Below are 14,941 nucleotides of genomic sequence, written 5' to 3'. Positions count from 1 at the left end.
GATCTGTTGCCGAGTCATTATTGGAGTCAGGGGACCCCTCACCGAGTCATTATTGGAATCCGGAACCCTACGCCGAGTCATTATTGGAATCCGGGGTCCCCCTCACAGAGCAATTTTTGGAATCCGGGTACCCCTCACTGAGTGATTATTGGAATCCAGGGACCTGTCACGGAGTGAATATTGGAATCCAGGGACCCCTCACCGAGTGAAAATTGGAATCTGGGGACCCCTCACAGAGTGATTATTGGAATCCGGGGACCCCTCAGCGAGTGATTATTGGAATCCGGGGACACCTCACTGAGTCATTATTGGAAACCGGGGACCCTTCACCGAGTCATTACTGGAATACGGGGACCCCTCATCAAGTCATTAGTGGAATCCGGGGACCCCTCACCGAGTCATTGTTGGACACCGGGGACCCATCTCAGAGTCATTATTAGAATCTGGAGACCCTTCACTGAGTGCATTTTGGAATCCCTGGACCACAAAACAGAGTCAGTATTGTCATCTGGGGACTCCTCACTGAGCATTATTGGAACGTGGGGGCCCCTCACGGAGTCATCAGTGAAATCCGTGGACCCCTCACCAATCATTATTGGAATCCGGGGACCTCCCACCGAGTCAGTATTGTAATCCTGAGACCACTAACTGAGTTATTTTCGCAATCAGGGACCCCTCACCGAGTCATTATTGGGATCTTCAGAACCCTTACAAAGTCATTATTGGAATGGGGAACCCCTCGCAGAGTCAATATTGGAATCCGGGGACCCCTCCTGAGTCATTATTGGAATCTGGGGACACCTCGTCAAGTCATTATTAGAGTCCGGGTATCCCTCACCGAGTCATTTTTGGAATCCAGGTACCTCTCATCGAGTCATTATTGAAATCCGGGGACCCCTCAACGAGTCATAATTGGAATCTGGGGACCCATCACTGAGTCATATTGGAATTTGGGATCCCTCACCGAGTCATTATTGGAATCTGGGAACACCTAGCCGAGTCATTATTGGAATCCAGAGACCACTCGCCGAGACATTATTGGAATCCGGGTACCCCTCGCCGAGTCATTATAGGAATCCGGAGACTCCTCGCCGAGTCATTATTGAAATCCGGGGACCCGTCACTAAATCATTATTGGAATTCTGGGACCCTTCGCTGAGTCATTATTGGAATCCGAGGACCCCTCGCTGAGTCATTATTGGAATCCGACAACCCCTCACCGAGTGATTATTGGAATCCGGGGACCCCTCACCAAGGGATTTTTGGAATCCGGGTACCCCTCACTGAGTGAATATTGGAATCCGGGGACCCCTCACAGAGTGAAAATTGGAATCCAGAGACCCCTCAGCGGGTGATTATTGGAATCCGGGGGCTCATCACCGAGTCAATATTGAAATTTGGGAACCCCTCATCAAGTCATTTTTGGAATCCGGGGAACCCTCACTGAGTCATTATTTGAATCCAGGGACCACTCACCAAGTCCTTATTAGAATCTGAGGGCCAATCACCGAGTCACTAGTGGAATCTGGTGACACCTCACCGAGTCATTAGTGGAATCAGGGGAACACTCACTGAGTCATCAGGGACCCTCACTGAGTCATTATTGTAATCCGGAACCCCTCCATGAGTCTATATTGGAAACCGGGGACCCCTTAATGAGTCATTATTGGAATCCGGGGACCCCTCACTGAGTCATTATTGGAATCCAGGGACCCCTCACCGAGTCATTATTGGAATACAAGGACCCCTCACAGAGTCCTTTTTGGAATCCTGGAACCCCTCACTGAGTCATTATTTGTAACCCTCACTGAGTCACCATTGGATTAAGAGGACCCCTCACTGAGTCATTATTGGAATCTGGGGACCCCTCACCAAGTCATTATTGGAATCCATGGACCCCTCACCAAGTCAGTATTCGAATCCAGGAACATCTCGCCGAGTCATTATTTGAATCCAGGGACCCCTCGCCGAGTCATTATTGAAATCTGGGTACCCCTCACCAAGTCATTATAGAAATCCGGGGACTCCTCGCCGAGTCATTACTGAAATCCGGGGTCCCTTCGCTGAGTCATTATTGGAATTCAGGGAACCGTCACCGAGTGATTATTGGAATTAGGGGACACCTCACCAAGGGATTTTTGGAATCCGGGTGCCCCTCACTGAGTGATTATTGGAATCCAGGTACCTCTCATTGAGTCATTATTGAAATCCGGGGACCCCTCACCGAGTCATAATTGGAATCTGGGGACACATCACTGAGTCATATTGGAATTTGGGATCCCTCACCGAGTCATTATTGGAATCTGGTAACACCTAGCCGAGTCATTATTGGAATCCAGAGACCACTCGCCGAGACATTATTGGAATCCGGGTACCCCTCGCCGAGTCATTATAGGAATCCGGAGACTCCTCGCCGAGTCATTATTGAAATCCGGGGACCCGTCACTAAATCATTATTGGAATTCTGGGACCCTTCGCTGAGTCATTATTGGAATCCGAGGACCCCTCGCTGAGTCATTATTGGAATCCGACAACCCCTCACCGAGTGATTATTGGAATCCGGGGACCCCTCACCAAGGGATTTTTGGAATCCGGGTACCCCTCACTGAGTGAATATTGGAATCCGGGGACCCCTCACCGAGTGAAAATTGGAATCCAGAGACCCCTCAGCGGGTGATTATTGGAATCCGGGGGCTCATCACTGAGTCAATATTGAAATTTGGGAACCCCTCATCGTCATTTTTGGAATCCGGGGAACCCTCACTAAGTCATTATTTGAATCTGGGGACCACTCACCAAGTCCTTATTAGAATCTGAGGGCCAATCATCGAGTCACTAGTGGAATCTGGTGACCCCTCACCGAGTCATTAGTGGAATCAGGGGAACACTCACTGAGTCATCAGGGACCCTCACTGAGTCATTATTGAAATCCGGAACCCCTCCATGAGTCATTATTGGAATCTGGGACCCCTCGCTGAGTCATTATTGGAATCCGACAACCCCTCACTGAGTGATTATTGGAATCCGGGGACCCCTCACCAAGGGATTTTTGGAATCCGGGTACCCCTCACTGAGTGATTATTGGAAAACGGGGGCTTGTCCCCGAGTGAATATTGGAATCCGGGGACCCCTCACCGAGTGAAAATTGGAATCCAGAGACCCCTCAGCGGGTGATTATTGGAATCCGGGGGCTCATCACCGAGTCAATATTGAAATTTGGGAACCCCTCTTCAAGTCATTTCTGGAATCCGGGGAACCCTCAGTGAGTCATTATTTGAATCTGGGGACCACTCACCGAGTCCTTATTGGAATCTGAGGGCCACTCACCGAGTCACTAGTGGAATCTGGTGACCCCTCACCGAGTCATCAGTGGAATCAGGGGAACCCTCACTGAGTCATTATTGAAATCCGGAACCACTCCATGAGTCTATATTGGAAACCGGGGACCGCTTAATGAGTCATTATTGGAATCCGGACCCTTCACTGAGTCATTATTGGAATCCAGGGACCCCCTCACCGAGTCATTATTGGAATCCAGTGACCCCCACTGTCTCATTATGGGAATCAGGAGACCCCTCACCGAGTCATTATTAGAGTCCAGGGATCCCTCACCAAGTCATTATTGGGACCCCTCACCAAGTCATCATTGGAATACAGGGACCCTTCTCCAAGTCATTATTAGAATCTGGGGATCCCTCACCGAGACATTATTGGAATCTGGGGATACCCTCACCGATTCATTATTGAAATCAGGGGACCCCTCGACGAGTTGTTATCGGAATCTGGGGACCCACTCACTGAGTCATTATTGGTACCCCTCACCGAGTCATCATTGGATTAAGGGGACCCCTCACCGAGACATTATTAGAATCCGAGGATCCCTCACTGAGTCATTATTGGAATCTGGGGACCCCTCACCAAGTCATTATTGGAATCCGTGGACCCCTCACCGAGTCATTATAGGAATCCGGGGACTCCTCGCCAAGTCATTATTGAAATCCGGGGACCCGTCGCTAAGTCATTATTGGAATTCGGGGACCCGTCGCTGAGTCATTATTGGAATCCGAGGACCCCTCGCTGAGTCATTATTGGAATCCGGGACCCCTCGCTGAGTCATTATTTGAATCCGACAACCCCTCACTGAGTGATTATTGGAATCCGGGGACCCCTCACCAAGGGATTTTTGGAATCCGGGTACTCCTCACTGAGTGAATATTGGAATCCGGGGGCTTGTCCCCGAGTGAATATTTGAATCCGGGGACCCCTCACCGAGTGAAGATTGGAATCCAGAGACCCCTCAGCGGGTGATTATTGGAATCCGGGGGCTCGTCACCGAGTCAATATTGAAATTTGGGAACCCCTCTTCAAGTCATTTTTGGAATCCGGGGAACCCTCACTGAGTCATTATTTGAATCGGGGGACCACTCACCGAGTCCTTATTGGAATCTGAGGGCCACTCACCGAGTCACTAGTGGAATCTGGTGACCCCTCACCGAGTCATCAGTGGAATCAGGGGAACCCTCACTGAGTCATCAGGGACCCTCACTGAGTCATTATTGAAATCCGGAACCCCTCCATGAGTCTATATTGAAAACTGGGGACCCCTTAATGAGTCATTATTGGAATCCGGGGACCCTTCACTGAGTCATTATTGGAATCCAGGGACCCCCTCACCGAGTCATTATTGGAATCCAGTGACCCCCACTGAGTCATTATGGGAATCAGGGGACCCCTCACCGAGTCATTATTAGAGTCCAGGGATCCCTCACCAAGTCATTATTGGGACCCCTCACCAAGTCATCATTGGAATACAGGGACCCTTCTCCAAGTCATTATTAGAATCTGGGGATCCCTCACCGAGACATTATTGGAATCTGGGGATCCCCTCACCGATTCATTATTGAAATCAGGGGACCCCTCGCCGAGTCGTTATCTGAATCTGCGGACCCCCTCACTGATTTATTATTGGAAACCGGGGACCCCTTAATGAGTCATTATTGGAATCCGGGGACCCCTCACCGAGTCATTATTGGAATACAAGGACCCCTCACAGAGTCATTTTTGGAATCCTGGAACCCCTCACTGAGTCATTATTGGTACCCCTCACTGGGCCATCATTGGATTAAGGGGACCCCTCACCGAGTCATTATTAGAATCCGAGGATCCCTCACTGAGTCATTATTGGAATCTGGGGACCCCTCACCAAGTCATTATTGGAATCCGTGGACCCCTCACTGAGTCAGTATTGGAATCCCAGAACACCTCGCCGAGTCATTATTGAAATCTGGGTACCCCTCACCGAGTCATTATAGGAATCCGGGGACTCCTCGCCGAGTCATTATCGAAATCCGGGGTCCCTTCGCTGAGTTATTATTGGAATACAGGGAACCGTCACCGAGTGATTATTGGAATTAGGGGACCCCTCACCAAGGGATTTTTGGAATCTGGGGACCCCTCACCAAGTGATTATTGGAATCGGCAGACCCCTCACCAAGTGATTATTGGAATGCAGAGACCCATCACCGAGTGATTATTGGAATCCGGGGACCCATCACTGAGTCAAAATTGGAATTTGGGAACCCCTCATCGACTCATTTTTGGAATCTGGGAACCCCTCTCTGAGTCATTTTTGGTATCCGGGGACTGCTCACTGAGTTATTATTGGAATCCGAGGGCACTCTCCATGTCATTAGAGGATTCTGGTGACCCCTCACCGAGTCATTAGTGGAATCTGGGGACTCCTCACCGAGTCATTATTGGAATCTGGGAACCCCTCACCGAGTCATTATTAGAAGCTGGAGACCCCTCACTGAATACATTTTGGAATCGCTGGACCACAGCATGGAGTCCGTATTGGAATCTGGGGACCCCTCACTGAGTCATCATTGAATCCGTAGACCTCTCACTGAGCCATTATTGGAACTTGGGGAACCCTCACGGAGTCATCAATGGAATCCATTGACCCCTCACCAAGTCATTGTTGGAATGCGTGGACCTCCCACTGAGTCATTGTTGTAATCCTGATACCCCTATCCGAGTCATTTTCGGAATTAGGGACCCCTCACAGAGTCTTTATTGGAATCCGGGGACCTCCCACCGAGTCATTATTGTAATCCTGAGACCTCTAACCGTGTTATTTTCGCAATTGGGGACCCCTCACCGAGTCATTATTGGGAACTTCAGAACCCTTACAGAGTTATTATTGGAATGGGGGACCCCTCACAGCGTCATTATTGGAATCCAGGGACCCCTCCTGAGTCATTGTTGGAATCTGGGAACCCCTTACCGAGTCATTATTGGAATCCAGGTACCTCTCATCGAGTCATTATTGAAATCCAGGGACCCCTCACCGAGTCATAACTGGAATCTGAGGAACCATCACAGAGTCATATTGGATTTTGCGATCCCTCAGTGAGTCATTATTGGAATCTGGGAACACTTAGCCGAGTCATTATTGTAATCCAGGGACCCCTCGCTGAGACATTATTGGAATCCGGGTACCCCTCACTGAGTCATTATAGGAATCCGGGGGAATCCTCGCCGAGTCATCATTGAAATCAGGGGACCCGTCGCTGAATCATTATTGGAATTCGGGGACCCGCCTCCGAGTCATAATTGGAATCCGGGGACCCCTCACGAGTCATTATTGGAATCCGGGACCCCTCGCCGAGTCATTATTGGAATCCGGGACCCCTCGCCGAGTCATTATTGGAATCCGGCGACCCCTCACCGAGTGATTATTTTAATCCAGGAATACCTCACAGAGGGATTTTTGGAATCCAGGTACCCCTCACTGAGTGATAATTGGAATCCAGGGACCCGTCACCAAGTGAATATTGGAATCCAGGGACCCCTCACCGAGTGAAAATTGGAATCCGGGGAACCCTCACAGAGTGATTATTGGAATCCGGGGACCCCTCACCGAGTGATTATTAGAATCCGGAGACCCCTCATCGAGTGATTATTGGAATCCGGGGGCCCATCACCAAGTCACTATTGGATTCCGGGGACCCCTCACCGAGCCATCATTGTAATCCGGGGACCCCTCAGCGAGTCATTATTGGAACCTGGGGGATTTGGAATCTGTGGACCCCACACCGAGTCATTATTGGAGTTCAGGGACCCCTCACTAAGTCATTATTTGAATCCGGGGACCCTCACTGAGTCAATATTGGAATCCGGGAACACCTCACTGAGTCATTATTGGAATCCGGGGACTTCTCACTTTGTCATTATTGGAATCCGTGGACCCCTCAATGAGCCATTATTGGAATGTGGAGACCCCTGACCGAGTCATTATTGGAATACGTGAATCCCCCGCCGAGTCATTATTGGAATTTGGGGACCCCCTGCCTAGTCATTATTGGAATCCGACAACCCCTCACCGAGTGATTATTGGAATCCGGGGACCCATCACCAAGTGAATATTGGAATCTAGGGACCCCTCACCGAGTGAATATTGGAATCCGGGGAGTCCTCACAGAGTGATTATTGGAATCCGGGGACCCCTCACCGAGTGATTATTGGAATCCGGGGACCCATCACCATACCAATAGTGGAATTTGAGGACCCCTCATCGAGTGATTATTGGAATCCAGAGACCCCTCACTGAGTGATTACTGGAATCCGGGGACCCATCACTGTGTCAATAGTGGAATTTGAGGACCCCTCATCGAGTAATTTTTGGAATCCGGGTACCCCTCACGGAGTCAGTATTCGAATCTGGGGTCCCCTCACTGAGTACATTTTGGAATCCCCGGACAACAAAACAAAGTCATTATTGGAATCTGGGGACCCCTCAGTGAGTCATCATTGGAATCCGTGGACCCCTCAATGAGCCATTATTGGAATGTGGAGACCCCTAACCGAGTCATTTTCGGAACCAGAGACTCCTCACAGAGTCATTATTGGAATCAGAGGACCCCTCCTCGAGTCATTATTGGAATCTGCAGACCCCTCACCTAGTCATTGTTGGAATCTGCAGAACCCTTACAGAGTCATTATTGGAATGCGGGACCCCTCGCAGAGTCATATTTGGAATCCGGGGACCCTTCGCTGAGTTACTATTGGAATCCGGGAACCCCTCGCTGAGTCGTTATTAGAGTCTGGGGACCCCTCACCGAGTCATTATTGGATTCCAGGGACCGCTCATTGAGTTATTGTTAGAATCCGGGGACCCCTCACCAAGTCATTACTGGAATCCGGGAATCCCTCACCAAGTCATTATTGGAATCAAGGGACCCCTCACCGAGTCATTATTTGAATCTGGGGACCCATCATCAAGCCATTATTGGAATCCGGGCACCCCTCACCGAGCCATAATTGGAATCAAGGGACCCCTCACCGAGTCATTATTTGAATCTGGGGACCCATCAATGAGTCATATTGGAATCTGGGATCCCTCATGGAGACATTATTGGAATCCGGGGACTCCTCACTGAGTCACTATTCGAATCCGTGGACACCTACTGAGTTATTATTCTAATCCGGGAACCCCTCACTGAGTCATTATTGGAATCCGGGGACCCCTCACCGAGCCAATTATTGCAATCTAGGGACTCCTCACTGAGCCATTATTTGAATCTGGGGACCAATCACCGAGTCATATTGGAATCTGGGATCCCTCACAGAGTCAATATTGGAATCCGGGGACCCCTCACTGAGTCATTATTCGAATCCTGGGCCCACAAAACACAGTCAATTTTGGAATCTGGGGACCCCTCACTGAGCTATTATTGGAACCTGGGGACCCCTCACTGAGTCAGCAATGGAATCCGTGGACCCCTCACCAAGTCACTATTGGATTCCGGGGACCCCTCACCGAGCCATTGTTGTAATCCAGGGACCCCTCAGCGAGTCATTATTGGAACCTGGGGGATTTGGAATCTGTGGACCCCTCACCGAGTCATTATTGGAGTCCATGGACCCCTCACTAAGTCAATTTTTGAATCCGGGGACCCTCACTGAGTCAATATTGGAATCTGGGAACACCTCAATGAGTCATTATTGGAATCTGGAATCCCTCACTGAGTCATTATTGGAATCCGGGGACTCCTCACTTTGTCATTATTGGAATACGGGTAACCCTGAACGAGTCATTATTGGAATACGTTAATCCTCCGCCGAGTCATTATTGGAATCTGGGGACCACTGCCGAGTCAATATTGGAATCCGGTGACCCCTCACCAAGCCATTATCGAAATCCGGGGACCACTCACTGAGTCTTTATTGGAATCCGGGAACCCTCTCACCAATTTATTATTGGAATCCTTTGACCCCCACTGAGTCATTATGGGAATCAGGGGACCCCTCACCGAGTCATTATTGGATTCCCGGGACCTCTCACCAAGTCATTATTGGACTCCCGGGACCCCTCACTGAGTCATCATTTGATTAAGGGGACACCTCACCGAGTGATTATGAGAATCCACGGACCACTCACTGTGTCAATATTGGAATCCGGGGATTCCTCAGTGAGTCATTATTGGAATCTGGGGGAATTGGAATCTGTGGACCCCTCACCGAGTCATTATTGGAATCCAGGGACCCCTCACCAAGTCATTATTTGAATCCGGGGACCCTCACTGAGTCAATATTGGAATCCGGGAACACCTCACTGAGTCATTATTGGAATCCGGGGACTTCTCACTTTGTCATTATTGGAATACGGGGAACCCTGACCGAGTCATTATTGAAATACGTGAATCCCCCGCCGAGTCATTATTGGAATTTGGGGACCCCCTGCCTAGTCATTATTGGAATCCGACAACCCCTCACCGAGTGATTATTGGATCCTGGGAACCCCTCACCGAGGGATATCTGGATTCCGAGACCACTCACAGAGTGATTATTGGAATCCGGGGACCCATCACCAAGTGAATATTGGAATCCAGGGACCCCTCACCGAGTGAATATTGGAATCCAGGGATCCCTCACCAAGTGAAAATTGGAATCCGGGGACCCCTCAGAGAGGGATTATTGGAATCCAGGGACCCCTCACCGAGTGATTATTGGAATCCAGAGACCCCTCACCGAGTGATTATTGGAATCCGGGGACCCATCACCATGCCAATAGTGGAACTTGAGGAACCCTCATAAAGTAATTTTTGGAATCCAGGTACCCCTCACAGAGTCATTTTTTGAATCTGGGGTCCCCTCACTGAGTACATTTTGGAATCCCCGGACAACAAAACAGTCATTATTGGAATCTGGGGACCCCTCAGTGAGTCATCATTGGAATCCGTGGACCCCTCAATGAGCCATTATTGGAACCTGGGAACCCCTCACGGAGTTATCAATGGAATACGTGGACCCCTCACCAAGTCATTATTGGAATCCGGGGATCCCTTACCAAGTCATTATTGGAATCTGGGGACCCCTCACTGAGTCATTATTGGAATCCGAGAACACTTTGCCGAGTCATTATTGGAATCCTGGGACCCCCTGCCGAGTCATTATTGGAAACTAGGTACCCCTCACCGAATCATTATTGGAATCTGGAGACCCCTCGCCAAGTCATTTTTGAAATCTAGGGACCAGTCACCAATTCATTATTGGAATCCGGGGACCCCTCATCGTTTCATTATTGGAATCCGCTGACCCCTCGCTGAGCCATTATTGGAATCCGGGGACCCCTTGCCAAGTCATTATTGGAATCCATGAACCCCGCGCTGAATCATTATTGGAATCCAGGGACCTCTTGCTGAGTCATTATTGGAAACCAGGGACCCCTCACTGAGTGATTATTGGAATGTAGTGACTCCTCACCGAGTGATTATTGGGATCCGGAGACCCCTCACTGAGTGAACATTGGAATCCAGGGACCCCTCACTGAGTCACCTGGGACCCCTCACTGAGTTAATATTGGAATCCGGGGGCCCCTACTGAGTCATTATTGGAATAACCCCACACTGAGTCATTATTGGAATATGGGGACCCTTCACTGAGTCATTATTGAAACCTGGGGACCCCTCGCTGAGTCAATATTAGAATCTGGGGATCCCCAGCCGAGTCAATATTGGAATCCGGGGACCCCTCACCAAGTCATTATTGGAATCCGTGGACCCCTCGCCAAGTCATTATTGGAATCAGGGGACCCCCTCACCGAGTCATTATTGGAATCCAGGGACGCCCACTGAGTCATTATGTTAATCACCTCACACTCAGTCTTTTTGGGAATCCAGGGACCCCTGACCGAGTCATTATTAGAATCCGGGGGTCCCTCACCGAGTCATTTTTGGGACCGGTCATCATTGGAATCCGGGCACCCCTCCCCAAGTCATTATTAGACTCAGGGAATCCCTCACTGAGTCTTTATAGGAATCCGGGGGACCCCCCAATGAGTCATTATTGGAATCGAGGGACCCCTCACGATTCATTATTGGAATCCAGAGACACCTGGCTGAGTCATTATTGGAATCCGGGGACACTCTCAGTGATTTATTTTTGCAATCCAGGGACCCCTCTGAGTCATTTTGGGAATCAGGGGACCCCTCACTGAGTCATTATTGGAATCCATAAACCCCTCACGGAGTCATTATTGAAATCCAGGGACCCCTCACTGAGTCATTTTTGGAATCCGGGGACCACTCACTTAGTCATTATTGGTACCCTTCACTGAGTCGTCATTGCATTAAGGGGACCCCTCACCGAGTCATCATTATTGGAATCCAGGGACCACTCGCTGAGTCATTATTGGAATCCAGGGACCCATTGCTGAGTCATTATTTTAATCCAGGGACACCCTCACTGGTTTATTATTGGAATCCAGGGACCCCTCTAGGTCATTTTGGTAATCAGGGGACCTCTCAACGAGTCATTATTGAAATCCCGGGAGCCCTCACCGACTCATTAATGGAATCCCAGGACCCCTCACTGAATTGTTATTGGTACCCCTCACAGAGTCATCATTGGATTAAGGGGACCCCTCACCGAGTCATTATTAGAATCTGGGGATCCCTCACTGAGTCATTGTTGGAATCCAGGAACACCTCGCCGAGTCATTATTGGAATCCGGTGACCCCTCGCCGAGTCATTATTGGAATTCAGGTACCCCTTGCCGAGTTATGATAGGAATCCGGGGACCTCTCACCTGAGTCATTATTGATATCCGGGAACTCATCGCCGAGTTATTATTGGAATCCGGGGACCCCTTGCCGAGTCATTATTGGAATCCGGGGACCCCTTGCTGAGTCATAATTGGAATCCGGCGACCCCTCACTGAGTGATTATTGGAATCCAAGGACCCCTCACCAAGGGATATTTTGAATCCAGTGACCCCTCACCGAGTGATTATTGGAATCCGGGGACCCGGCCCCAAGTGATTATTGGAATCCAGGGACCACTCACTGAGTGAAAATTGGAATCCAGGGCCCCTCACTGAGTGATTATTGGAATCCGGGGACCCCTCACCAAGTGATTATTGTAACCGTTGATCCCTCACAGAGTGATTATTGGAATCCAGAGACCCATCACTGAGTCAATGTTGGAATTTGGGAACCCCTCATCAGGTCATTTTTGGAATCTGGGGCCCCCTCACTGAGTCAATATTTGAATCAAAGGGCAACTCTCTGAGTCATTAGAGGAATCCAGTGACCCCTCACTGTGTCATAGTGGAATCTGGGGACCCCTCACTGAGTCATCGTGGAACTCTCACTGAGTCATTATTGGAATGCGGGGACCCCTCACTGAGTCATTATTGGAATCCGGGGACCCCTCACTGAGTCATTATTGTAATCCGGGGACCCTTCACCGAGTCATTACTGGAATCTGTGGACCCCTCACCGAGTCAATATTGGAATCCGGGGACCCCTCACCGAGTCATTGTTGGAAACCGGGGACCCATCACAGAGTCATTGTTGGAATCCGGGGATTCCTCAATGAGTCATTGTTGTTATACGGGGACCCCTCACTGAGTCATTACTAGAAACCGGTGACCATCACTGAGTCATTATTGGAATCTGGGGAACCCTCACCAAGTCATTTTTGGAATCTGGGGCCCCCTTACTGAGTCAATATTTGAATCAAAGGGCAACTCTCTGAGTCATTAGAGGAATCCAGTGACCCCTCACTGTGTCATAGTGGAATCTGGGGACCCCTCACTGAGTCATCGTGGAACTCTCACTGAGTCATTATTGGAATGCGGGGACCCCTCACTGAGTCATTATTGGAATCCGGGGACCCCTCACTGAGTCATTATTGGAATCCGGGGACCCTTCACCGAGTCATTACTGGAATCTGTGGACCCCTCACCGAGTCAATATTGGAATCCGGGGACCCCTCACCGAGTCATTGTTGGAAACCGGGGACCCATCACAGAGTCATTGTTGGAATCCGGGGATTCCTCAATGAGTCATTGTTGTTATACGGGGACCCCTCACTGAGTCATTACTAGAAACCGGTGACCCTCACTGAGTCATTCTTGGAATCTGGGGACCCGTCACTGAGTCATTATTGGAATCATGGACCTCTCACTGAGTCATTATTAGAATCCGGGGATCCCTCACTGAGTCATTGTTGGAATCTGGGGTCCCCTCACTGAGTCATTATTGGAATTTGTGCACCCCTCACCAAGTCATTACTGGAATCCAGGAACACCTCGCCGAGTCATTATCGGAATCCGGTGACCCCTCGCCGAGTCATTATTGGAATCCAGGTACCCCATGCCGAGTTATTATAGGAATCCGTGGACCCCTCGCTGAGTCATTATTGGAATCCGGCGACCCCTCACTGAGTGATTATTGGAATCCAAGGACCCCTCACCGAGGGATTTTTGGAATCCAGTGACCCCTCACCAAGTGATTATTGGAATCCGGGAACCCGGCCCCAAGTGTTTAATGGAATCAAGGGACCACTCACTGAGTGAAAATTGGAATCCGGGGCCCCTCACCGAATGATTATTGGAATCCGGTGACCCCTCACCAAGTGATTATTGTAACCCGTTGATACCTTACAGAGAGATTATTGGAATCCAGGGATCCCTCACTGAGTCAATATTGGAATTTGGGAACCCCTCATCAGGTCATTTTTGGAATCTGGGGACCACTCACCCAGTCATTATTGGAATCTGGGGAACCCTCACTGAGTCATTTTTGGAATCTGGGGCCCCCTCACTGAGTCAATATTGGAATCAAAGGGCCACTCTCTGAGTCATTAGAGGAATCCGGTGACCCCTCACTGTGTCATAGTGGAATCAGGGGACCCCTCACTGAGTCATCGTGGAACCCTCACTGAGTCATTATTGGAATGCGGGGAGCCCTCACTGAGTCATTATTGGAAACCGGGGACCCCTCACTGAGTCATTATTGGAATCCGGAGACCCTTCACCGAGTCATTACTGGAATCCGTGGACCCCTCACCGAGTCAATATTGGAATCCGGGGACCCCTCACCGAGTCATTGTTGGAAACCGGGGACCCATCACAGAGTCATTGTTGGAATCTGGGAATTCCTCAATGAGTCATTGTTGTTATACGGGGACCCCTCACTGAGTCATTACTAGAAACCGGTGACCCCTCACTGAGTCATTCTTGGAATCTGGGGACCCGTCACTGAGTCATTATTGGAATCGGGGACCTCTCACTGAGTCATTATTGGATCCGGGGACACCTCACCGAGTCATTATTGGATCCGGGGACCCCTCACCGAGTCATTATATGAATCTGGGGACCCCTCACCGAGTCATTATTGGAATCTGGAAACCCGTCACTGAGTCATTATTAGAATCTGGAGACCCCTCACTGAGTAAATTTTGGAATCCCTGGACCTCAAAACAGAGTCAGTATTGGAATATGTGGACCAATCACTGAGCATTATTGGAACCTGGGTACCCCTCACAGAGTCATCAGTGGAATCCGTGGACCCCTCACCAAGTCACTATTGGAATCCGGGGACCTCCCACTGAGTCATTATTGTAATCCTGAGACCCCTTACCGAGTCATTTT

The sequence above is a fragment of the Triturus cristatus genome, chromosome 5_1 (genome assembly GCF_964204655.1).
Source record: "Triturus cristatus chromosome 5_1, aTriCri1.1, whole genome shotgun sequence".
In the NCBI taxonomy this organism is placed as follows: domain Eukaryota; kingdom Metazoa; phylum Chordata; class Amphibia; order Caudata; family Salamandridae; genus Triturus; species Triturus cristatus.
This window is presented reverse-complemented; position numbering follows the sequence as displayed.